The following is a 12724-nucleotide window of genomic DNA, read 5'->3' as shown; positions in this document are numbered from 1 at the left end:
TTCGTTGAGGGATAAATATTGGCCAGGTCACCGGGGAGACCCCTCCTGCTCCTCTTCGAAATAGTGCTGTGGGACCTTTCACGTCCACCTGAGAGGGCAGAGGGGGGCCTCGGTTTCCTGTCTCGTCTGAAAGATGGCACCTCCAACAGGGCAGCACTCCCTCAGTACTGCACTAGAATTTCAGACTAGATTTTGTGCTCGAGTCCCCGGAGCAGGACTTGAACCCACAACCTTCTGAGTCAGATGCGAGAGTGCTACCCGCTGAGACAAAGCAGAGGGTCTGCAAAGAAATGAAAAGAGAACAGTAAATTTAATATGACCTAATGAGGGTTACTAGTGTGACTGTAACTGAGCAGTCAGGTTCCATTCTATTAAAGGTGATTCCTGGAATATTTTGACTAGTATTTTGGGGATTCTGTGATTCCATGCTTCGTTCCATGAAAGCCCCAAACCAGTGACCTTGCTAATATTGTAGAATAATCATGGCGCAGATGGGAAGATGAGTGAAAAATTCATATTGGCTTTATTAAACCAGCTACACGTAACAACTTGGGTGTTGCTGATGTGTTCATACACATAGTTGCATTGTCGCACTGGGCGACGAAAGGGATACGACAGGATGCTCTACAGGATATTCATCTGCGTAAAGCGTTATTTATGAGACCTGCTACACCCCCTTCCCCTTCACGTTGGCCTTTGCGTCCCCTGGAGCCCAGCGTGAGATTGATGAACGAGCCTATTATACATTGCAATAACAGGACAGCACTGCAATTACAGGCTGCTACATCCTGGGAAGATAACTGACCACTTGTTCTGACACCTGACAGCAACCTGCCTCCTTCAATGAACTCCCGCTGTTATAACGCTTGATATAGTCTGATGTTATTAACTCCTAAAGTGCTCTTTTGTGCTAAACAATTGATTCTCTCTTACAAAGTCCTGTCTGATAGCAAGCACATCAAAGATAATCTTGTGTGTGGGGAAAAAAGATACACATAAGGCAGTAGTGCTCATAATATGGGCTCCTTCCTCCCACTCATCTGAGGCACTTTGTACACTGGTAGCTCCTTGTGGCCTTGGACCTCCCATTTGTCGCCTCGTTGTCTATGGAATTCAGCACTGTTTTCTCTCATTCTCTTGCAGTTTAGAAGAGGAAACAAAATGTGTTTCCCCCCGCGTGGACCTATTTCAGCGACCGAAAGGTTCTGAAGATGTATCTAGGTGCATTCCATAATGGAAATGGCTAGAGATTGACCTTGGGAGGCTCCCTGTCCTACCTCCGATTGAGAAGGTGTGTCCTAGGTACAAGAAACAAGAGTAGAAAAATAAATTACTGCAGGGGTGGGGGGAGAGAATAATTCAGTGTCTCTTTTTCTTCCTTCCTTCACTCCTTTTTATATGGCTGCAGGGCAGGGAGGGAGGGAAGGAAGGAAGAAGTGTTTAGTCAAGATGTTCTGGCTATCATGCTGTGTGGGGCAGGCTCGATGGACCAGTTGGTCTTTTCCTGCCTGTCAATGTTGTATGGTCGTATTAAAACTCTGAGTCAGAAGGTTGTAGGCTCCAGCCCCTCTCCCCCACGCCCTCCCCCACCATCCTTCCAGGATTTGAGCTAAGCTGACACTTCAGTGCAGCGCTGAGGGAATGCTGCACTGTCAGAGGTGCCGTCTTTCAGATGGGATGTTAAACCCAGGCCCCTGTCTGCCTGTTCAAATGGATGTTAAAGATCCCATAGCCCTCGAGGAAGAGCAACACCCCAGCCTACATGTGCACAGCAAGATCAAGCACTCAGACATTGAACAAATGATCTGGTGACCTGTTTGTTTCATGGTGTTAGTTCAAGGAGCCATGACAACAACAACTTGCATTTATATAGCGCCTTTAACGTAGTAAAACATCCCAAGGCGCTTCACAGGAGTGTAATCAGACAAAATTTGACACCAAACCACATAAGGAGAGATTAGGACAGGTGACCAAAAGCTTGGTCAAAGAGGTAGGTTTTAAGGAGCGTCTTAAAGGAGAAGAGAGAGGCGGAGAGGTTTACGGAGGGAATTCTGGACCATGGGGCCTAGGCAGCTGAAGGCACGGCCACCAATGGTGGTGTGAAGGAAATGGGGCATGCACAAGGGGCCAGAATTGAAGGAGCGCAGAGATCTCGGAGGGTTGTAGGGCTGGAGGAGGTTTCAGAGATGACATCGGGAGAACTCCCTGCTATCTTTTGGATAGTGGCTGGATCTTTTACTCCACATGAAAAGGCAGATGGGGCCTTGTTCTGATATCTCATCCAAAATACTAGTGTGGAGCATCAGTTTGTTTGAGTCCAAGGGTGTGGTTTGACTGGGCTTTGGTTGCACACCCCTGGGGCCCCCTCATGTTTGCTTCTTTTAGCTTCCAATGATTTTACTGTGCATTATCTGGGGTTAATAACTTGATTAAATCCTCGATGCCTCAGTTCACAACATGACTGGTTCGTCAATTCACAAGTGCACTGGCACTGCACGCTCAACTCCTAAGGAAGGGACGAGGAGTCAAGGAGATTAGCTCAAATGAACAAATAAACCACTTCAGATTGGAACTGACAGGTAGTTTGCTTCCAGAGAATACCAGCCTTGGAGTGAGTGAGAAAGGGGAAGAGTTCAATGAGGGATCACTTTGCCACCTAGAGCTAATGAGGATTTTAATTGATATCTAAATTAGTTCTGGACCATTGTGTTGCTGCCCATCTCCAGATGGGTTAACTCGTTTTCAAGCTGAAAGTGTTTTCTGAGCGGCTTTTAGAACAGTCAAATCCAGTTACGAGTGTACCCAATACCTGTCCACTTCCATTTAGTGCACGGATTTTGTAAAAAAAAACAGCTGTTTTCTCCTATTCATTCTGATGAAAACCTTTTTGGAGGATTTGTGAGGTATTTTTTCAACTGCCCAACAAATACTCTTTAACCCTAACCTCAGATGTCCAAACACTATTGTTTGCTAATTGATGTTTAATTCTCATATTGAGAAAGGAAGAAAGAACTTGCATTTATATAGCGCCTTTCATGACCTCAGGATGTCCCAAATGCGCTTTACAGCCAATGAAGTACTTTTGAAATTAGTCACTGTTGTAACGTAGGAAACTTCGCAGCTAATTTGTGCACAGCAAGGTCCCACAAACAGCAACGTGATGTCCAGATCATCTGATTTTTTTTCTGGTGGTGTTGGTCGAGAGATGAATATCAGCTAGGAGAGAACGTCACTGCTCTGCTTTGAAATAGTGCCATGGAGGATATTTTGAGTCCATCTGAGAGGGAAGACAGGGCTTTGGTTTAATGTCTCATACCAAAGGACAGCACCTCTGACAGTGCAGCACTCCCTCAGTACTGCACTGAAGTGTCGGCCGAGAATTTGTGCTCAAGTCGCCGGAGTGGGACTTGAACCCACAATCTTATGACTCAGGGGCGAGACTGCTACCCACTGAGATCTGAGGCTGATATCTTTAATACCTCCTCAGAGCTGGTTTGGAAATGGCCAGACTCATTTAATTTAGGACCCTTGGAGCATTAGGGAGAAGTGACTGTCAGTCCGTGAATCTGATTGAGAAATGAGTAGAAATGTGGGCAGTGCACAACAACAGACAACAACATATATAGCGTCTTTACCGGAGCAAAAGGTCCCAAGGTGCTTCACAGTTGCGTTATCAAACTAAATTTGGCACCGAGCCACATAAGGAGATATTAGGACAGGTGGCCAAAGAGGTAGGTTTTATAGAGCGGCTCAAAGGAGGAGAGAGAGGTGGAGAGGTTGATGGAGGGAATACCAGAGCTTATGGTGGAGCGATCAAAATCGGGGATGCGCTGAGGCCAGAATTGGAGAAGCGCGGAGATCTTGGAAGGTTGTGGGGCTGGAGGAGGTTACAGAAATGGGAAGGGTGAGGCCGTAGAGGGATTCGAAAGCAAGGATGAGGATTTTAAAATCGAGGTATTACCGATGTTGGTCAGCGAGCACAGGGTTGAAGGGCAAATGGGACTTGGTGTGAGATAGGTTACAAACATGTATTACTAATATTGCCAATTTAATGTAAAGGGCCCTTTGTTTACTCCGAGGAATACATCGAAACCCATTTGTAAGATGGATGCTATGGTGCAACTAACTCGGGTCTATAGTCTTACTGTCCACAGGTCAGTCCATTTCTCGTTCCAAGGTTCAGATGGTTACTGGGCTTGGTCAAGTTGAACAAAAGGGTTGGGGCTTCTGTCTATTGCACGCCAACCTGCAATTTGTTCATCATCAAAGTCAATGGGCAGCAAACTGCAGGCTGGGGAGCTCAGGAGGGGAGAACGCTGGCCTAGCAATTTATGAGGTTGGAGGAACAAGTTGGTTTATCAGTACAGCGGATTCCATTCTGTTGCGGCCGCAAGGTAAGACTTGGTCAATTTTTAAAAAGGGAGTCGCAAAACTTTGCAAACATTAACCCATTAAAATCTTATAAAATTAAAGTCCATTACTGGATTCACATCATGTAGGCACATATGGCAGCCATTTTGCACACAGCAAGGTCCCACAACCAGCATTGAGATAAATGACTATTTAATCTTTCAGTGGTGTTGGTTGAAGGATAAATGTTGGTCGTCCAGCTCGGTGAGCTCCCTTGCCCTTCTTTGAACAGTTCCATGAGATCTTTAATGTTCGCCTGAATGGGGTCTAGTTTAGGAGTGCAACACTTTCTCAGTACAGCAACCTGGACGATGCGCTCAGGTCCTGAAGTGGGGATTAAACCCATGATCTTCTGACTTTGGAGGCGAGAGTAGCAGCTCTTAGCCAAACTGACGCTTACAAGCAGCTCTACTTTCCTTTTCTAGCTGCGTTGCTAGAACGAAAGAGTGATTGAGATCAGGAAGGAAGGTACTGTGGTCCCCTTAGGCTGCACTGAGGCCTGTCAGTCTAAATCTAGCTAGAACAGTCCACGTTCCTGCCAAGATTTTAAGAGCCTGGGGCCACAGCAATGGCTTTCTAAATCACTTACTGCAAAGCTTGTCAACACTTAACTCACTGCAGCTCTTACCTAGGTGATTGGGTTTATGAATGTCTGTTTGAGAGTTAATGAAGAACGCCTATGTGTTGATTAAAGGATATGTTTGATCCCTACGTGAAACTGCGGACTGAAGAGCCATTCCATCACCCAACGAACACCTCCTAACTTTCAAATACCGTACTGCTATTATCAGCTTCATAAAATGAGCCATAATTGCAGGCACCCGACACATACTTGAAGGAACCAGAACGAATGTGCTATTTCCTCCACCCAAGGCACAAGGAACAGTGAAGCCAGCTCCTTCTCACACACAGGAGGTGGATTATCATTCAGAGCACAGAGACGCAGACAGGTCATCAGTTCCACGGTCTCAGTCAGCAGAAGCAGTCAGACCCACACTGATCCCAAATTCCAGAGACATCCTTGCATCTTCTTTGTGTTAAACAAGGAAAAGTATCGCACAAGTCACTGTGCCCGTGGCAACCATTCCCCGCACAAGTCACTGTGCCCGTGGCAACCATTCCCCGCACAAGTCACTGTGCCCATGGCAACCATTCCCCGCACAAGTCACTGTGCCCGTGGCAACCATTCCCCGCACAAGTCACTGTCCCCGTGGCAACCATACCCCGCACAAGTCACTGTGCCCATGGCAACCATACCCCGCACAAGTCACTGTGCCCGTGGCAACCATTCCCCGCACAAGTCACTGTGCCCGTGGCAACCATTCCCCGCACAAGTCACTGTGCCCGTGGCAACCATTCCCCGCACAAGTCACTGTGCCCATGGCAACCATTCCCCGCACAAGTCACTGTGCCCGTGGCAACCATTCCCCGCACAAGTCACTGTCCCCGTGGCAACCATACCCCGCACAAGTCACTGTGCCCATGGCAACCATACCCCGCACAAGTCACTGTGCCCGTGGCAACCATTCCCCGCACAAGTCACTGTGCCCGTGGCAACCATACCCCGCACAAGTCACTGTCCCCATGGCAACCATACCCCGCACAAGTCACTGTCCCCATGGCAACCATACCCCGCACAAGTCACTGTGCCCGTGGCAACCATACCCCGCACAAGTCACTGTGCCCATGGCAACCATTCCCCGCACAAGTCACTGTGCCCGTGGCAACCATTCCCCGTACAAGTCACTGTGCCCGTGGCAACCATACCCCGCACAAGTCACTGTGCCCGTGGCAACCATACCCCGCACAAGTCACTGTGCCCATGGCAACCATTCCCCGCACAAGTCACTGTCCCCATGGCAACCATACCCCGCACAAGTCACTGTCCCCATGGCAACCATACCCCGCACAAGTCACTGTGCCCATGGCAACCATACCCCGCACAAGTCACTGTCCCCATGGCAACCATTCCCCGCACAAGTCACTGTGCCCGTGGCAACCATTCCCCGCACAAGTCACTGTGCCCGTGGCAACCATTCCCCGCACAAGTCACTGTGCCCATGGCAACCATTCCCCGCACAAGTCACTGTACCCATGGCAACCATACCCCGCACAAGTCACTGTCCCCATGGCAACCATTCCCCGCACAAGTCACTGTGCCCGTGGCAACCATTCCCCGCACAAGTCACTGTGCCCGTGGCAACCATTCCCCGCACAAGTCACTGTGCCCATGGCAACCATACCCCGCACAAGTCACTGTCCCCATGGCAACCATTCCCCGCACAAGTCACTGTGCCCGTGGCAACCATTCCCCGCACAAGTCACTGTGCCCATGGCAACCATTCCCCGCACAAGTCACTGTGCCAGTGGCAACCATTCCCCGCACAAGTCACTGTGCCCGTGGCAACCATACCACAGCACCTGCTGCTGGAACAATTCAGTGGCTGGTCTTTGATCCTCACCGACTGTTTAATTTGCAGCTCTTCAAATAAGTGCCTGAGTTATAGAGTCCGCGAGGGACCCAGGTTCAATCTGTGCCGGGTCAGCGCTAAGGTGGCTGCAATTGGCCTCAGCTCTCCTAGGTGCGGAAGGGGGAAAATTAGCAAGAATTCCTGCTCCTAATCGTTAACCAGTGGAAAATGCACGTGTCGCATATCACACGAGGATTGGGCTTCACTGTGATGCCCACTGCAGCTGAATAGCTCACCATCATTTGTTGCCCATGAAAGATCGGCCACTAGGGTGGGATGCTGGAGGGTATCCAGCCCCTGTGGAACCGAATACCTGAAAGGAGCCAATACCTTTAGGAGAAGAGGGGAAGGCAAAAATGTTTTAAAAATGAACCTTCTCCATTTAGAAGTTCGAAACCAATCCTTATTTCCTGAGACGAAACTGGAAAGGAAAAGTAATAATCTTTCTAGTGATAACTTTGCAATTCTTAAGATGAAGAAAAAGAAAAATCTTATTAGTACAGGATTTTGTCTCCTAGGAATAAATTGCTAAACACAGTAGCAGACTTATTCTTACTGACATGGTTCAATTCTTCTGTTGTAGGTTTATGTGTATTAAATCAATTGTACCAACGCAGGCACAGTTTCCCAAGCAGTAAATACATATTTTTTTGCAGAAAGACATTAATCATGTGATATCTAGGAGCTTGCCACAGCTCAGCTTTCCAATCTGCTATGGATTCTTCCCCATCTGCATGTGGCCATACAGGACTCTGTCAACAGTTTAATAATCTCATTTATCAACCAGTGTTAAATAGTTAGGGAGGACCCGTTTTTATATGACACTTTATGAAGTCCTAAAATGCCTCGTTCCCACGGATTGTTTACGCCACCCTCCAAGGTGTCAGGTGTTGCTCGCACTCTAACCTCTGAGTCCCACTCCCTCAGTACTGCACTGGGGAGTGCCAGCCGAGATTTCTTTTTGTACTCCAGTTGCTTAAACCTTCTGACTCAGAGGCAAGAATCCTGCTCATTGAGCCACGGCTGACTGGTAGACGAAATGAAACAAAACAGCAGAGGAAAATGGAGAAACGCACTGGTGACTGAATCAAGGATGTCAGAGAAAGGTCAGCAGGGTATCTGCTCAACTGACAACCCTCTTTCCTCTGAGTTCGAAGGTCATGGGTTCGAAGCCCACTCCCTAACTTCAGCAGCACAGGCGGGAACTCTAGTGCAGTCCCGAGGGACTGCTGCATTGTCAGGTGGTGTTTTTTTGGGTGATGCACTAGATTGAGGGCCCATCTTCCTGTTCCAGTTGTTCAGGTGGACATTAAAGATCCCACAGCACCATTCGAAGAACAGCATGGAGTTCTCCCGCTATCCGAGTCAAAATTCCTTCCTTAGCCAAAACCACCAAAACAGATTAACAGTTGGCTCACTTTGCTATTTGTGAGATCTTTGCTGTAATCAAAATAGCTGCCGTGTTTGCCTGTCAAGCAACACATTGGAGTAATTTATCGTATGTGAAATTCCCCCGAGATGTTTGAGGTATGTGATAAGCTGCCAAATAAATGCAAGACTTACTTCAAGTGTAAAAAAAAAGAGAAATTGAGTTGTAAGTGATATATTTGATCGTATTGTTCTGAATAACAGATGCTTGGTGCAGCCATGGTGAGATGGCTCACCTCGTAGTCTAGGGATTGAGCATGTAATCTAGGCTGACACTCCAGTCCTATGCTGTGGGTTACTGCATTGTCGCAGATCCCAACATCTGTCTGCTTTCTCAGGTGGATATTAATAATCCCACAGCACTACTTGAAGAGGAGTGAGAAGTTCTCCTGATATCCTGGCCAACATTGCTCTCTCAGCTACAACAGACTACTCTTCATAATTCAAAGTTGTTTAATAAAAATTATCTGATGTTTCAAACTTTTTAGCACTAAATTCCCACCCTTCTGCGTTATTTAACATTGTTTCATTCACATTATTGATTACCTTGAACTGACAGTACCACCAAGGAAAACATGAACTTGTCATTCATTTCATTGTTGTTTGTGGGACATTTTCAGACAAAGAATGGTTGCTGTGTTTGGTCTACATAAGAGCAGTCACTGCACTCCACTGTGTGAAATAGTTTGTGAAGTTTTTAATGACATGATGGGGCACAACATAAAGGCAAATATTTCTTACTTTAAAATCAAAATAGATGCAGAGCAGCCTTATTAGGACGATACTGAATGCTGTGAGGTGGACAAGGAGGAGATGATTTTGTATGTTGAGTCGGTGACCAATAAATGTTTTTCATTTTTGAAAGGAAAATTATGGCTGCCATGTGAGTGTTTGCTCCCACTGTAGGACGAACACAAAATAAGTTATAGCTGATTGGGCAGGCATCAAGCTTCAATGTGTAACAGCAAACAGCACCAATGCAGATTTTATTTTCAAAACAATATAAACCAGACATCGCACTGGGTCACCAAGTCTTCCTGAATTTATGACCTAATTTACCAGAGTGTTCCTGTATTTTTGAGTGTGATAAATCTGCCCAAACTTGCGGCAAGAGAAGCTACGACAATCGTAAAGAAAACTGCATCGCTGAAAAGCCATATGGAAAGTTTCATTAACCACATCGTGGTGATGTCATCGCGTGTGTCAATGGGTCATGATGTCATCGCGTGTGTCAATGGGTCATGATGTCATCACGTGTGTCAATGGGTTGTGATGTCATCGCGCGTGTCAATGGGTCGTGATGTCATCGCGCGTGTCAATGGGTCGTGATGTCATCGCGCGTGTCAATGGGTCGTGATGTCATCGCGCGTGTCAATGGGTCGTGGTGATGTCATCGCGCGTGTCAATGGGTCGTGGTGATGTCATCGTGTCAATGGATCGTGGTGATGTCGTCATCGTGTCAATGGATCGTGGTGATGTCATCACACGTGTCAATGGGTCACGTCGTCATGACAACAATTTTGTTTTTCCCGCCCTGATGATCCACCTTTTGAAGATACCCCAGTGGGAGCCTGATACCCACTTCTGCACAAGATGTTGTGTTATTATGGCAGACCTTGTCCCTGTGCTCATGTTAACGAGACTGAGTTCATAGACGTGTGTGTGTGTGTGTGTACGTGATCCCCCTCCCCCCAGTGCAATGATCGGGTTATGTATAATAGTGAAAATTATTAAACTGTCAACATAATACAGATTAATAAATACATCTTTCAAAATGACAAATATTTTCATTATCTAGAATATGTTTAATTGTGTCATTATCTGTGTGACTGCTGGCTGTTCTATAAGCCATTAATAACTCAGTGTGTTGTGGATGTAAGGAATTTCCCCACAGTACCAATCGGATTTATTTCATTTATTCCATGAGGTGAAGTAATGTTCCTGGGAATATTGGGAGCTGGAGTCTTACAGCACACCATTAGTAGCCCGCAAATGTCCAGTTTGTTAAATATTCTCTTCCGTTTGTTGTCTCTCACTTTCTCTTTCACCTTCAAATCCCTGTCCAAATAAAGAGATGCTCTTTCTCACTCTCTTCACTTCATCTCTTACCCTTTCCTCATGGTTTCTATTTTCTGTCAAATTAAACAAAAAAGCAAAGATGAGCTGAAAAGATTTTTGCAACTCCTGCCGAGCATTTCTCAATTTTACCTCTGATAAATTTTCGACTCGGGGGGGGGGAGGAAACGCTCTTTCTGCCGTGCAAGATCCAAATAGTCCCAGATCCAACAACAAACTGCATTTATGTAGTGCCTATAGGACGGGGGGCAAGAAATCCCAAGGTGCTTCACAGAGGTGTGAGGGACAACAGAGGGGGCGACTAGGAGAGGTGACCAAAGCTTGGTATAAAGACAGTGTTAATGGTGGCAGCAGTCAACGGCAATGATAGCGAATGACAACCAGAGTGGCTTGTTTTTATATCTCGCCTGATTTTTGTTTTTCCATTTAAGTCAGTGGAAGAGTAAACTGGACGGGGTATATAATGAGCTGTCCATTTGACCCCCCTCAGTGGAGATTAGGGGCTTAGGTCCTGCTGCGGGGCTTGAACATTATTGAGGACAAGACCAAGAGGTTCAGGTGAAGAAGGCCCTTTTGGCTCATTTAATCTTCAATCGCCTCCTGCCAGAATATCAACTAGGCTCTGTCTCCATTACAGCCTTAATGCCCAGTGGTATGCATGGACCAGTGCTCAGTTTTGCATTTCCTTCAAAAGACAACAGCTCCAGCAATGCTGCCCTCTAGTATCAGCCTAGAAACTGCACTTAATTCCTGGTGTGGGGCTTAAACCCACAAACATCTGGCCTGGAGTGCTGCTAACCGAGCTAAACTAACACGCAAAGTAGCGCTGACCGTTTCTAAATCTAAGGGCCCAGATAGGGATTTGAACTCTGACCCCTCCAATCACTGCTTATTCAAAAATGATGATGGTCTACCAACTGAGCTAACCAGTCACCAAGTCTATCCGCCATTTTCAGTACATGACCGTAGAATTGTTGTCCACAGGCTAACAAAAAGGGAATTGGAGACATTTCAGATGAATGTGGGCCCCCTTCCTTTCTCATCCTGTAAAGTGAGTTGTTTTTTTGTGTGGTGGGGCTCAGGCCAGATCAGTAGGCCACTTTAACATAGCGCCTTAATTGGAGCATGCAGCTGTAGTCAATCGGATTACATGATCATTCCAGTAAGCTCGTTACCACTGGAACAATCTTCAGTGCAACCGCCCGAGCCTTGTGGTGATGATGTCACTCATTCGTTGACACTTTGCAAACTGCCGCTATAACAAGGGGGAGAGACCCCTTTAAGAGGCAATAATGCGCTGCATGTGGTGCAAATCAGTTGCACTGCTAACAGGCTGATTTTCCACAACAAACCGGGACATTAATCAAATGGCTGAAGATTTTGTGAGTAAACTATTAACTTTATGAATCGCTGGTTAGGCCTCAGCTGGAGTATTGTGTCCATTTCTGGGCACCACACCATAGGAAGGATGAGAGGGTGCAGAGGAGATTTACTAGACTGGTACCAGGGATGAGGGACTTCAGTTACGTGGACAGACCGGAGAAGCTGGGGTTGTTCTCCTTAGAGCAGAGAAGGTTAAGAGGAGATTTAATAGTTCAAAATTATGAAGGATTTTGATCGAGTAGGGAGAAACTGTTTCCACAGGGCAGGAGGGTCAGTAACCAGGGGACACAGATTTAAGATAATTGGCAAAAGAACCAAGGGGGAGATATGGAGAATTTTTTTTACGCAGCGAGTTGTTATGATCTGGAATACACTGCCTGAAAGGAAGCAGATTCAATAGTAACTTTCAAAAGGGAATTGTACAAATACTTGAAAAGGAAAAAATTTGCAGGGCTATAGGGAAAGAGCCGGGGAAGTGGGACTAATTGGATAGCTCTTTCAAAGAGCCGGCACAGGGACGATGGGCTGAATGGCCTCCTTCTGTGCTGTAAGATTCTATGATAATATTTATTTCAGAGAATAACTTTAGTGTACACCAGGACTGCTGAGACTGAGGCAATAAATGTCTCCCATGTTCTGAATACATGATCAGGCCTCAGACCAAGCCATTATGAATATAGAGTAGATTATTTTTGTCGTGTAGACCTTGGCAGTTCAGATTCTTGCATCTTTTGGAAGGTTTTGAGGGAATGAATTATTGCATCGTATTTTAGCAAAACTGCAGTTAAGAGAAAGTATACTTTTAATGGTGTGCCACCTATGTGCTAAATATGCCTTATGACAACAGTGCTTTGGCAAGCTCATTGGCAAATAGTCATGCTCGCTGTTTGTGAATTCATTGAAGGTCAAGTTCTATGTGTGACAGCAATTATAATGTAATGAAAACCAGGCACAGA

The 12724-nt window shown here is 46.3% G+C and overlaps 1 long non-coding RNA gene across 3 annotated transcripts in view; it reads right to left on the bottom strand.

Annotated features, from left to right (window-relative positions):
* LOC137304421 (uncharacterized) overlaps positions 1 to 12724 on the bottom strand; it is a 101951-nt gene that overhangs the window by 53456 nt on the left and 35771 nt on the right. Inside the window, exon 3 of one of the 3 annotated variants that reach the window (XR_010958571.1) lies at positions 10210 to 10441. The exons of the other annotated variants lie outside the window; for them this stretch is intronic. This is a non-coding gene — a long non-coding RNA (uncharacterized lncRNA). Of the gene's footprint in view, positions 1 to 10209; positions 10442 to 12724 lie in introns of those variants that run through there. 3 annotated transcript variants of the gene reach the window in all.

Source organism: Heptranchias perlo, chromosome 37 (genome assembly GCF_035084215.1).
Source record: "Heptranchias perlo isolate sHepPer1 chromosome 37, sHepPer1.hap1, whole genome shotgun sequence".
Taxonomy (NCBI): Eukaryota; Metazoa; Chordata; class Chondrichthyes; order Hexanchiformes; family Hexanchidae; genus Heptranchias; species Heptranchias perlo.
The sequence above is the reverse complement of the archived record's forward strand: the minus strand, read 5'-3'. Positions and strand labels throughout refer to the sequence as shown.